Source organism: Megascapheus bottae, chromosome 20 (genome assembly GCF_031878675.1).
Source record: "Megascapheus bottae isolate mThoBot1 chromosome 20, mThoBot2.hap1, whole genome shotgun sequence".
In the NCBI taxonomy this organism is placed as follows: Eukaryota; Metazoa; Chordata; class Mammalia; order Rodentia; family Geomyidae; genus Megascapheus; species Megascapheus bottae.
In genome coordinates, this window is record NC_143528.1 from 20197681 (window position 1) to 20210166 (window position 12486).

The window sequence follows — 12486 nt, forward strand, 5'->3', positions numbered from 1 at the left end:
TGAACTGTTGCTGGGAAAAGTGAGCCTTTGTACCTTAATCCTTCATGATACATGTGAAGATTTGGCATTCCTTCTCTTCTGCAGAGTATATGGTGCATGGTGCAGTTTAGATACTTATAGCTTAGCAGAACTGTTAGAAATGCCTACTTCTTTTTTTTTTTTTTTGGCCAATTCTGAGGAATGAACTCAGAGCCTGCGCACTGTCCTTGGTTTTTCCTCAAGGCTAGCACTCTACCACTTGAGCCACAGCACCACTTCCAGCTTTTCTATGTATGTGGTTCCAAAGAATCAACCTGGGTCTTGGTGCATACTAGGCAAGCACTCTACTACTAGGCCAGACTCCCACCCCAGAAATGTCTAATTCTTATTATGTGAGAAATTGCAGGGGACAGTTGCAATGTGTTTTCTTTCCTTTTCTTTTTTTCTTTTAGTAGTGTCTGTTTTGTCTTCTTTTTTTGTTTTTTTCCAGTATATCTGCCTGGCCAGTAAAGCACATACTGTTAATGTTAGGTTTCTTCTTACATAAATGCTCTCTATCTCTCTCCCTCCCTCTTTTTTCCCTCCCTCTTTCCTCTGTCCCCCTCCCTCTCTCTCCCTCCTCCCTCCCTCCCCCCTCCCTCCCTCTCTCCCTCTCTTTCTCTCTCTTCTCCCACTCCCCCCCCTCCCTTCCCCGATACCCCCTTATCTCTTGGGCTGGTACTTGGGCAGCCTTGACCTGTCCCTGGGCTTTTATGCTCAAGGTTAGCACTCTACTACTTGAGCCACAACTCCACTTCCCACTTTTTGGCACTTAATTGGAGTATCTTGGGCCTTCTTGCCTATGCTGGCTTTAAGCTATGATCCTCAGATCTCAGCCTCCCTGAGTAGCTAAGATTACAGGCAAGAGCCACTGGTGCCCAGCAGTGCCTTCTCTCTTAGCACTTACATTTTGGACATGAAAGAACTGATTCTAAAGAGGTGATATTGGAGGAAGACCTGAAGTTATATTGTATGTATCCTTCATTATAGAGGTCAAAAGTTGTCTACTACAACTAGGACTGAGGGGAGAAGTGTAGATCAGTCCAGGTAAGTCTGAGGAGTCAGTGTTGGAGTAGTGGAACTCAAGAGCAAGCTCTTCTCAAAGTGAACACACAGTCTGAAGGTAGTGGTAGGTGTGGAGGGAGGAATTACAAGGAGGGTTAGAAAGGGTCTAGATTCTGTACACAAGTTAGATATAGCAGGGGAAACCATCAACCACCAGGTGGCAGGTGAAAGAAACGAAGCAAACCTAAGCAGCTCTACTCTTCTGAATCCAAGCTAGGTTGGACACGGTTGTGGTCAGAGCAGAACTGGGTACTGCTGGGCTCACCTGTTCATATCAAGGGATGCAGAACACAAATCATTGTTGAGCATAGATAAAGACCATTACACTTGTGGGGGGAAAATTATATGAGTACCTCTTAATCATGGGGACATGGAAGTGACGTACTGTCAAGTTAGGTCAGAAAGATTTTTGACAATGTCTACTGTCATCAAACATTTCCATGTAAATCTCTGTTGTCTTCATATTATTTTTTGCCAGTCCAGGATCTTGAACTCAGGGCCTGGGCACTGTCCTTGGGCAATCTCAAGGCTATATTGCTCTACCACTTGAGTCACGGCATCACTTCTGGTTTTTTCCTGTGTAAGTGGTACTGAGGAATCGAACCCCGAGCTTTGTGCATGCTAGCAAGGACTCTACCACTAGGCCACACTTCAGCCCTCATGTTTTTTTTTTTTTTTAAAAAATAAGTGCCAGTGATTGTATATAGAGATTCCCTTCTTGAATACTTGTTTGTTAAACATGTCATTTGAAATATGATGTAAAAATCAATGTTAATAAATTCTTTAAAAAATAAAGAAGGGAATAAATTATGGCAAGCAAAAATATTTTTATAACAAAGAAATCCTTTTCTTTTTTAAAATTTATTTTATTTTTTATTCTTGGGGTAATGTTTAGAGGGATTATTACAGTTAAATTCGCCAGATAGTAGGTACATTACTTCTCACACATTGATACCCCTTCTCATATTTTTGTCCCCATTTCCCTCCCCTAACTCCCTCCCAATCATCTTGTTTTCCCCTCCCTTTCTTTCCTATTTCAAATAATCAAATAAACGTGTACACAATATACCAGGTAACAAAGTCAGATACAGTAACAATATGAGATTACCATAAGGGCAAAAAAGAGAAGATAAATAACGTACTTTAAGACCAACAATCACACAAGATAAAGCTCTTGTTTTCATATCCTAGAGATCCTTTCATTTAGTCTCATCCTATGTGACCTTATGTACTTAGGTTTTGAGCTGTTGTAATCCTCTGCTAGGAGAGTCCTAGATGTGTACCAATTTTTACAAATGAGGGAAATCACTGAGCCTATGTTCCTTTGGGTTTGGCTTACTTCACTTAATATGATTTTTTCCAAGTCTTTCTATTTCCATACAAATGGGGCAATGTCATTCTTTCATTGAGTTTCATTGTGTGTGAGTACCACATCTTCTTGATCCAATCATCTACTGAAGGGCATCTGGGTTGGTTCTATATCTTTGATATGGTAAATAGTGCTGCAATGAACATCGTTGTGCTAGTGGCTTTATTATGGATGTTTGGGTAAATTTTAAGGAGTGGAATTTCTGGGTCATAGAGGAATTGCTGTACCACTTTCCAGAGGGATTGAATGAGTTTACACTCCCACGAACAGTGTAGTAGCTATCTCTTCCAGCCACATCCCCACTAGCATCTGTTGTTATTAGATTTCTTGATCATGGCCATTCTAACTGGAGTGAGATGGAATCTCAAAGTTGTTTTGGTTTGCATTTCTTTTATGGTCAGGGATGCCAACCATTTCTTCATGTATTTATAGGCCATTCTTATTTCTTCTTCAGAAAAGTCTCTCTTTAAGTCTTTTTTTTTTTTTTTTTTTGCCAGTCTTGGGCTTGAGCTCAGGGCCTGAGCACTGTTCTTGGACTTTCTCAAGGCTAGAGCTCTACCACTTGAGCCTCAGCACCACTTCCGGCTTTTTTCTATGTATGTGGTACCGAGGAATCGAACCCGGGTCTTCATGCATGCTAGGCGAGCACTTTAACCACTAGGCCAAACTCCCAGCCCCTCTCTTTAAGTCTTTAGCCCATCTTTTAGTGGAATGGTTGTTCTTTGAAGATTTGTCTTTGCTTTTCTGAAACTCGGCTTTAAAGCTGGGCTTAAAAACTCACTCTAGTAACTAAAGCAGTTAGCCTTCAGCAGATGCGGTATCTGGCCTTGTTACTAGACCTTGATTCTAATGTGAAGTCACATCTTACAAATACAAAACCTTTTCCTTGCAAGTAATTCCTGTCCTTTTCCAGCTGGATGACTTAGCTTTACACTCAGTGATCTTGGGACATTCATATCACAGGCTGGCTAGTTGATGAAATGTTGAAATGTGTAACATCAGTAGGATGGGGTATATATGGTTAGCTACTTGCCCTAGCATCTTAATCATGAGCCCAGAAGGGATAATGTGAAGGATGTGATGCTTTGGACTTTGTCCTTCACAACTTGCAGAGGTTAATTACCAAATATGTGTTCATTCAGCAAGAACTTGAAGTTTTGCCATGCAGGACAGGCTTTGTCCTTGTTTGTGTATGCCAGTGGGAAGAGCTGTTTAGGGCCTCTGCTGTCTATGGCAGAGGGGGAGAATCATTCTTAAACCAATGGAAATGCCAGGGAACTTACTTTTATGCCATAAAACTGTAGTTCTTTGTAGTTAAGAACTTGAAGTCAACTCAGTATAGCATACCTAGTCTGTGGTGTTTTTCCTCCTCTTTCCTTTCTTCCTTCTTTTCTTCTTTTTTTGTTTTCTGGTGTCAGAGTTTATTCAGCTGGGACTCTACCAATTGAGCCATGCCTACAGCCCTTTTTTTGCTTGATATTTAGAACTTTTCTGCTTTAGACTTTCCTGCCTCTTCAAATTACTATCCTTTGGATCTCACTCTGTAAAATAGCTCAGATTACAGGAGTGAGCCACTAGCAACTGACTTTATGGTGGTTTTAAAATTCATAAGTCACAGTCCACCGGAGGTTTCATCAGTGCTGTGGCTCTCCCTGACAAACCACAGCCCTTACAGCTCATGTGTACTCTTATGTAAGGATCAGCAATCTTGGTCCATATTTAGAATGTTCAGGGAATCTACTATAAAGTAGAAATTTTCTCTGTGGCTAGCTGGTGGAATCACTCCTTTCTTCCTACATAATCAGTCTTCACACATGCGTGTGTACAAACACCCACTTACAAAGTGTCAAAAGCAAATTCTACAAGGAAGAGTGCTGATATTGACTCATGTTTTTAATAAAGACTCCCACCAGATGTATGAAAATAAAGCAAGTGCAGGCCTGTAGCGGCCACGACAGCAGAAACCCAAAAAATTGTGATCATTTCCTGGACTTGAAAGCCTGGGATCAGTTCTGAGTCCTGGGTTATCTCTTGTGGAGATGAGCAGGATCAGATACTTCTGTGAGGCAGACATTTAGGGACTATCCTGAGTGAAAGCTACAAGAAAAAGGAAGGTAGAGTTAGGTTTAATGGTGGCATTAGTACTACTTGCTAATACCAGCCTGGAGGTTTCCAGAAATGCCAAAGCCAGCTGTAAGATGAGGTTATTACACTGGCAGTTTCAGGCCTGCTCTGAGATAGAAAAAGGGAGAGAAATTTAGAACGATAGTAACATCTGGTCATTCCTGCAGCTGTTGGCAAATATCACATAGTACGTAATGTTTCTGTAGTCACTCGTTAAGTGTAAACCCATTTCCTACCTTGGAACTTACTCAATACGAATATTGTTAGAGAAGTACATATGAGATTTCAAAAAGGACCTGGCTTGGTGCTCTGTTTTCATATTTTCCTGCCATCCTCATGTGAATCTTTACTGTTGTTTGGCCTTAACTTTGATTTGCTCACCCTTTGTAATCGCAGGGTCTTGAGCTCCATTCCTCATGGTCTGTCTGGTCTTCCCTGCAAATAGCCAAATAAGGACACGAGCAAAGACTTACCCTTTTAATTCTACCCTCAGTGACTCCGACTCCTTGCACATGCTTTCCTGAACCGTGCCCCATGGCTGAGAGCATTTCAGCCAGCAGTCCTAGTGAGGTGGGACAAAGGGGTTGAGACAGGTAGAGAGAGTGGCTTGTGGGGTCTTTCTGATCAGCAGGCTTATTTCAGTACATGGATGTCAGTACTTTCCTACCTTTGGATAATTTTAGCACCTTTCCTGAAACTTCACAGGCTTCTTAATAAGACACTATAAAAATGCCTTCTGAATTTTTTTTTGCAACATTCAGTATTCAAGGAAACTGAGTTTTAGGTGTTTGTAAGATGTGGGGTCTGATGTAGAAATACATGTAGCTAGTGCCTGTGGCTTTGATTTTGCTGGATGAAAAATCAAGTGGATAAGGAGCTATGGTGACTGAGAAGGTACTTTGTGGGGAGTGACTGAGAACTGGGAGAGTTTCCATTCTCTTGTTCAGATTAGGTCATAGACCAGTTAAGTGACTGTCTTGGGATTCTGAAGAAAAGAGGTGTTATTTAAAAAGGGGGATAAAAGAGTAGGGCAATGGTGGTTCACATCAGTAGTTAGCCAGAAGAATGATATCCAAAGGCTCATGGTTTAAAACCTGCTGGGGCAGAAAAGTATCTATAAAATAACTAGCAAAGGGCAGAGAGTAGAGTGGGTCTAGTAGTAGAGTGCTTGCTTAGCATGCACAAAGCTCTGGGTTTGATTTCTCAGTACCACATACATAGAAAAAGTCAGAAGTGGTGCTGTGGCTCAAGTGGCAGTGCTAGCTAGCCTTGCGAAAGCTCAAGGACAATGTCCGGGCCCTGAGTTCAAGCTCCAGGACTGGCAAAAAATAAATAAATAGCAAAAAGCCAGGCTGTAGGTATGACTCAAGTAGTAGAATATCTGCCTAGTAAGTATGAGGCCCTGAATTCAAACCCCTCGCAAAATAAGTAAAATATAAAACCTGTTTATTCCTGGATTTATATTTTCTGACCTAGAAAGAAAGCAAAATCTCACTTTATAGGAAGATGATTAAATAGATCTGAAAACTCAATGTAATTTTTACAAATAAAGCTGTTTCTTACAGGCCTCACTTACAAATAAGGAACATAGGTACACAAAAAAGGCAAGTTACATGTTTTCTAAAATATAAATGTGTATATACATGCAGGATCATATGTGTGATGTGCGTATATGTACATATGTATGTGTATATACATATAAATATGATCAGTTGAACTGCGTGATACATGCAGATGTGAGATACTATAGTGAAACCCCGATAAACAATTTATTGTACTTTTAACAAAAGTGATACTAGGAAATTAAAACTTGTCATTTTGTGAGTAAATTGTGGAGAGGGGGAACAGGAAGAAACCAACAGGGAATTAATATCCAGAATATATACACAACCCCAAAAAGTACAAAAAGAGCAATGAATGGACAAGAAGCTAATAGATATTTTTTTTTCAATTTCAAATACAAATGGCTAGTAAATCCATGAAAACTTGTTCAGTATCATAATCCATCAGGAAATGCAAATCAAAACAACACTGAGATTTCATCTCACTACAATTAGAATGGCTACCATCAAGAACACCAAAACCAACAACAAATGCTAGGGAGGGTAGATGGGGATAAGAGAACCCTTAGACACTGCTGGCAGGAATGTAAATTTGGGTAACCAGTAGGAAAACCACTATAGAGGTCTCCCCAAAAAGCTAAAATAGAACTACTACCTTGTCCAGCTGTACTACTCAGAGATACCTACTCAGAAAGAATCTTAAGTTAGAATACAATAGAGATACTTGCACACCAATCCTTCTTGTAAGGAGACAACCTAAGTGCCCCCAAATCAATGAATGGATTAATGAAACCTACTGTCCATACACAAAAGAAGTTGGGACCATCATAAGGAAGGATGAAATTATCTTTTGCAGAAACATAGATGTAACTAGAGATCATGTTACACAAAATAAGATAATCTCACAGAGACAAGTAAGACATACTTGCTGTCATATGTGGAATCTGGCCAGGGGACATGAAAGTAAAAAGGACTAAGGGATGTGGACAGAGAACAGGTAAAGGGAAAGGGGATACCAAGGATAACAGTGAATATGATGCAAGTACATTATATGCCATGTTGCATAAATTTTAAAAATCCTGTCTCCTATCATTCAGAAATAAGAGGTGGAGGGAACTCCCATAGGTTACTTTTTACAAGCCCTCATCTTCTCTATCAGGATCTAGTGTGGCTGGAAATAGGAATTGATAAGCAGAGGTCCTCTCTGAAAGATCACTGGAGGAAAAGGCAGAGTTGTGTCTGGTGATGCAAAGCAGTAGATGTTGGTGGGCTGGACACAGGGGAAGTGGCCTGTGAGGTGTAGAGAGAGAGGGGTGTCCTCCTAGGATGGTGATGCTGTTCTCCTTGAGCTTAGCATTAAAATTCGGTCAATTGTTTGCCACTCTCTTTGGAAGTCACTTGGCTCCCATCCACTTTTCCCTTATCTTTGGTTTGTTTCTCTTCCCTTTATATGTTATATTTTCCTTTCTACCTCCTAACCCAATTTTCTCTCAGAACAAGTAATAAATACCCAATAGGCATTAAACTTAATGGATTGAAATGGGTGGCACTGTACTTCATAAGGTTTAGGCCTGTCTTTTGGCAATTCTGGCCTTGAACTTGCTAGGCCCCAGCAGGCTTAGGCCTTTCCATCCCTAAGAAATCCTCAGGAAAGTAATTTGGATGAAACATATTATCAGGTGTTCCTATTTGTCAAATATTGGCAAGAGTTCTAATCTTGGGAACCAATGATATGTAGATATTCAATGTTTTCCTTCTGCAACCTTTCCCTCTGCTTGTCCTGACCTTTTTCCCTCTTCCTGCTCTGCAGGAGAACTTGAACTTTTTACTTCCTAGTTTACCCTGTGGGAGACTGATCTCACAGGAGCCTTAGTGTGTATAGATGTTGGAGAATAGACTAATGACCACTCCCTTAATCATTGGTGTGCTAGACTCATCATCTTTTTTTTTTTTTGAAACTGGAAAATCTATATAACCACATTTAAAAAGCCATAAAAATAGTAATTATTATTCCTGAGTCACAGTCTTGATGACTGACAAGTCTGATTTCAGCCCCTCACCCAAGAGCCAGGTATGTATGAATGCCACACTTAGGTATCTATTTTCCATTTCAGCAGATGTTCCTAGAAATAGACTCATGGACTAGAATAATCCAGTAGCAAAAAAGTCCTCCTTCTGAAGTGGCTGTCTTTTGTGGGACATTTTGGGCATTAGCTGTTATAGCTGAGCTCTCAGCACACAAGTGCAACCCTTCTCACTTCTAGATGTAACAAGGCTGTGAGTACCCAGTGTTTTCACACTAATATTTTCATCCAAGAAGAAAAGCATTTAAATGTAAATTTAAATGATAATTTGTTAAAGGAATAAGTGCATGATCATTTTATAGAGTGACTGATTTCAAAGTTTCATGTCTCTCTCCATCAATAAAGTACTGTCTTACAATTTACAATGTGACTTTTCACCCAGTTTCACAAGTGCCTTTAGGTTAGCATTCTCTGTTGGCTATCTGTCTTGCTTGCTGTTTCATTTCCAAGTTCTTGCTAATTATTTTAATTACTAATTCAAATAATAATAAATATCTTGTCCTCTGGTTATGTTGTCAAGATGATGGCTTTATTAGGGGTGTAATTAGCCACTTTAACTTTGATTTGGCATTTTTTTATCTCCATGTTTCTTAAACTCCTGAAGATACTATACTTCCAAAAACTTAGATCTCCTTAAAGAGCCCGGAAAAGCTGATTGTTAGATGATCCTCTAAAACAATGGTTTTTGATGTAAGCATTGAGAAGTTGACAGAGATCTGGACTTTTTTTGTTGTGGTGGTGGTGGTGGAACTTGAACTCAGGGCCTGAACACTGTCCCTGAACTCTTCAGCTCAAGGTCACCATCCTACCCTTTGAGGCACAAGGCCACTTCCAGTTTTCTGGATGTTAATTAGAGATAAATGTCTTGAGATTTTCCATGCCCAGACTGGCTTTGAACCTAAATCCTCAGACCTCAGCCTCCTGAGTACTAGGATTGCTGGTGTGAGCCACTGGCCCCTGATGGGGCCTTTCCTGAAGTATGTGGTTTCCAAATCCAAGCTAAACTTTATCTCTGGTCTCAATCCACACCCACTGAACCCTACTTTTCCATTTGATGGCTAGATTGACTCTTTAGGAGTAGGTTTGCTTTTTCTACCCGTTAAGAATTACAAAGTAAGAAATTGTTTAAGGTAAACAGAGTAAGCTTATTTGAAAGTGAAGGGAAAACCTTGAATGTTAGTTTATTTGAAAGTGAAAGAAATTTTCATTGCAAAAGAAATGATTAAAGTAGGTGAAACTCTACTTTTGGAAAAGAGTCCAAAATGGGGTTCTCTCAGAGGGTGGTTTTTATGTTACAAGTTTCCTCCAATATCTCTTCCCCTGGGCTTTGAACTGATTGCTTGATGGCTCTAGAATACACCACCCTGATTCTTTTCATTGGCTAAACAAGACACCATGGCATTATGGGAAGAAGAAACGGGAAGAAGCATTTCAACAGTAGCCAGGGGCATTGTGGAAACAAGAAACACCTGGCTGGTCCTATAGCCTATTGTCCAAGTCCCTGCCCCTGCTTCTAGGAATTTAGGCCTGCCTATCACCAGGGGGTAGGAGTTTTTGCTAAATCTTTTTGGAAAGTCTCTATCATCCACCAAGATGGCACCAGTTAGCCCCAGTATCTGTATTTCGTCCTCATCCAGGCTCTTAGGAATCTTTCTGTAGAGCTTGGGTTTTTTAATGTTACAGCCCTGGTAGATTTCTTCCCTATAATTTACAATTCTAGAAGACTACCAATTCCCTTCTGAGATCTTAATGTCTCTGGACTAGTTCTTCTCTAAGGACCTAGAGGAATCTCCTGACATGCTTAGTGACAGCCTGATTGTAGGCCATCACCCCAGTTTGTGCTTCATCTCCCAACAGTTCCTTGCAAGTTTCAAGTGGACCTTGGCTTTAGGAAGAGCCCATGCTTCTTAGTCTCTGGGCCTATATTACATTTTCTCGATAGATAGATAGATAGATAGATAGATAGATAGATAGATAGATATTACATTATATAATATTTATAAAATTATATATATGTTTTCTTCCTCTGACCATGATTCTTGGTCTCTTCTTAAAAGATATCTCAAAACAAGCTTTTTAGAATATACCTGAGTCCCATCTGCCTTGTTTTTAGCTCTGAAAACCCCCTCTGCAGAATGTTCCATTTAAAGAGATACTGTTGAAAAGTTCCATTGTTGTACAGCAAAGAAACAGAGAAGCCACATTTTGAGAGGACTGGCAGGGGAAAAAAGGTTAAATAAAAAAGAGCCAGACACTGGTGGTTCATACCTGTAATCCTAGCTACTCAGAAAGCTGAGATCGAGAATCATGGCTTGAAGCCAACACAAGCAGGAAAGTCCATGAGACTCTTATCTTTAATAAACTACTCAGAAACAAAAGCTGGAAGTGGCACTGTGGGTCAAGTGATAGATTGCTAGTCTTGAGGAGGAAGAGGCTCAGGAACAGCATCAAGGCCCTGAGTTCAAAGCCCTAAGACTGGCAAAAAAAAAGAAAGTAAGTTAAAAAGGGGTCAGATGCTGGTGGCTCATGCCTGTAATCTTAGCTGCTCAGGAGGCTGAAACCTGAGGATCTGGATTTGAATCCATACCATGTAGGAAAGTTCATAAGAGTCTATTTCCAATAAACTACCAGAAGAGGAGCTGTAGCTCAACTGGTAGAGCACTAGCCTTAAGCAAAAGAAAACTCAAGAACAGAGCCCAAGCACTGAGTTTATAGCCCAGGACTCCCTACTGCCCCACCACACACACACACACACACGCACGTAGTTAAAAATTAAAAAATTATATTAAGTAAGCCAGACCCGTAGAAACAAAGGTTACATGGTTTCCTTCATTTGTGGTAGATAGAATGTAAACACTGAAGTATAATAGACCCTATGGAGAGCTCTGGAGAGCTAGTGTAGTTTTTCAGGACTAGGTCAAAGCCCAACAAAATAAGCACCTGGAAAGTAGTACATGGAAGAAGGAGGCTCAAGGGTAGAAGGGTAGATGAATAAAAGCGGGTAGGGGTGAGAATGTAGTCAAGAATTCATTGTACATCCCACAAAATAAAAAAAAAGGAAAGGTAAGAGGGAGGGGACAGTGGGAGTATATGAGAATGTTGAAGGGGTGATACTGATGAAGATGCATTGTATTCATCAACTGCCTCGTTAAATAACACCTCCTTTGTGCAACTACTTAAAGGTAATTTTTAAAGGATTTTAAGTTAGGCAAAGGGGCTACAGTCTAAATGACAGTTTACTTGCCTGGCATGCACAAGGCCTCAGGTTTGAGTCTTCTATCTACCCCTTCCCCCCCAAAATTAAAAACGTACATAGTACATAGTAGATATTGAAAGACTTTATATATAGGAAAAACATTTCAGGAACTTACTAGACTGCTAATGATAGTTTATTCTGTAATATAGTTCTGAATCACTAAATAATTTTAAGCAGTTTGTAAATCATTACTTAAAAGGGGGGGGGCAAAGAGGAAGTGCATGACCCCAATTTAAAAAATACACACACACACACACACACACACACACACACACATATCTTGGAAATGTAGCTCTGTGGTAGAATGCTTGTCTAGCATGTGTGAGCCCTTGGTTCATCCTCAGCATAGTGTGTGTGTGTGTGTGTGTGTGTGTGTGTGTGTGTGTGTGTGTAACATGTACACATACATACATACATGTGTATGCACATGCACCTGTGGCGCTTATGAATAGTCTTTAGTGCATTCTCTGGAATGTGGCCCATTAGCTCTGGCTGCCACACTGTCGTTACTTTGCCACCCTGCTCTGTTTCATGAGGTTGCGCCTCTTTTCTTTGATCAAACCTCAAACTGGAAGTGATCTCTTCTGCTTTTAAGGAGTCCTTTCTTGTGAAACCAGAAGTTCTATCACAGGGAAACCCCAAGAGACTCCTGACCATTGCAAATGTGAAGTAGAAGCTAGGCTTTTTTCTGTCTATAATGATTGCTTCTGTCGTTCCTATGGATCTCTGGACCCCTGGAAGTATTTTTTTGGCCCCAGAGGGCTCAGCTCCTACTCCTGCTGCTATTTCACAAGAACTGTCACATTATCCCCAGTGTGGAGTCATTTGTAGCAAGTGTCCCTATGAGCCAGTAGATGGAGACAGCTTAGAGGAAGGTGTCAGTGACATTGGGTCTGGTCTGAACCTACAGTGAAGCTGTAGCTGCTGGCCTTGACTATTAAATGCCACACAAGAAACTGAAGTTTCTTATGGATTTCATTGCAGTTGGCAAGGAGTTAGAACTGTCAA

General features: G+C 40.5%; 1 protein-coding gene across 2 annotated transcripts in view; it reads left to right on the top strand.

Moving 5' to 3' along the window:
* Acsl1 (acyl-CoA synthetase long chain family member 1) overlaps positions 1–12486 on the top strand; it is a 68983-nt gene that overhangs the window by 23773 nt on the left and 32724 nt on the right. The gene's annotated exons all lie outside the window — the stretch shown is intronic.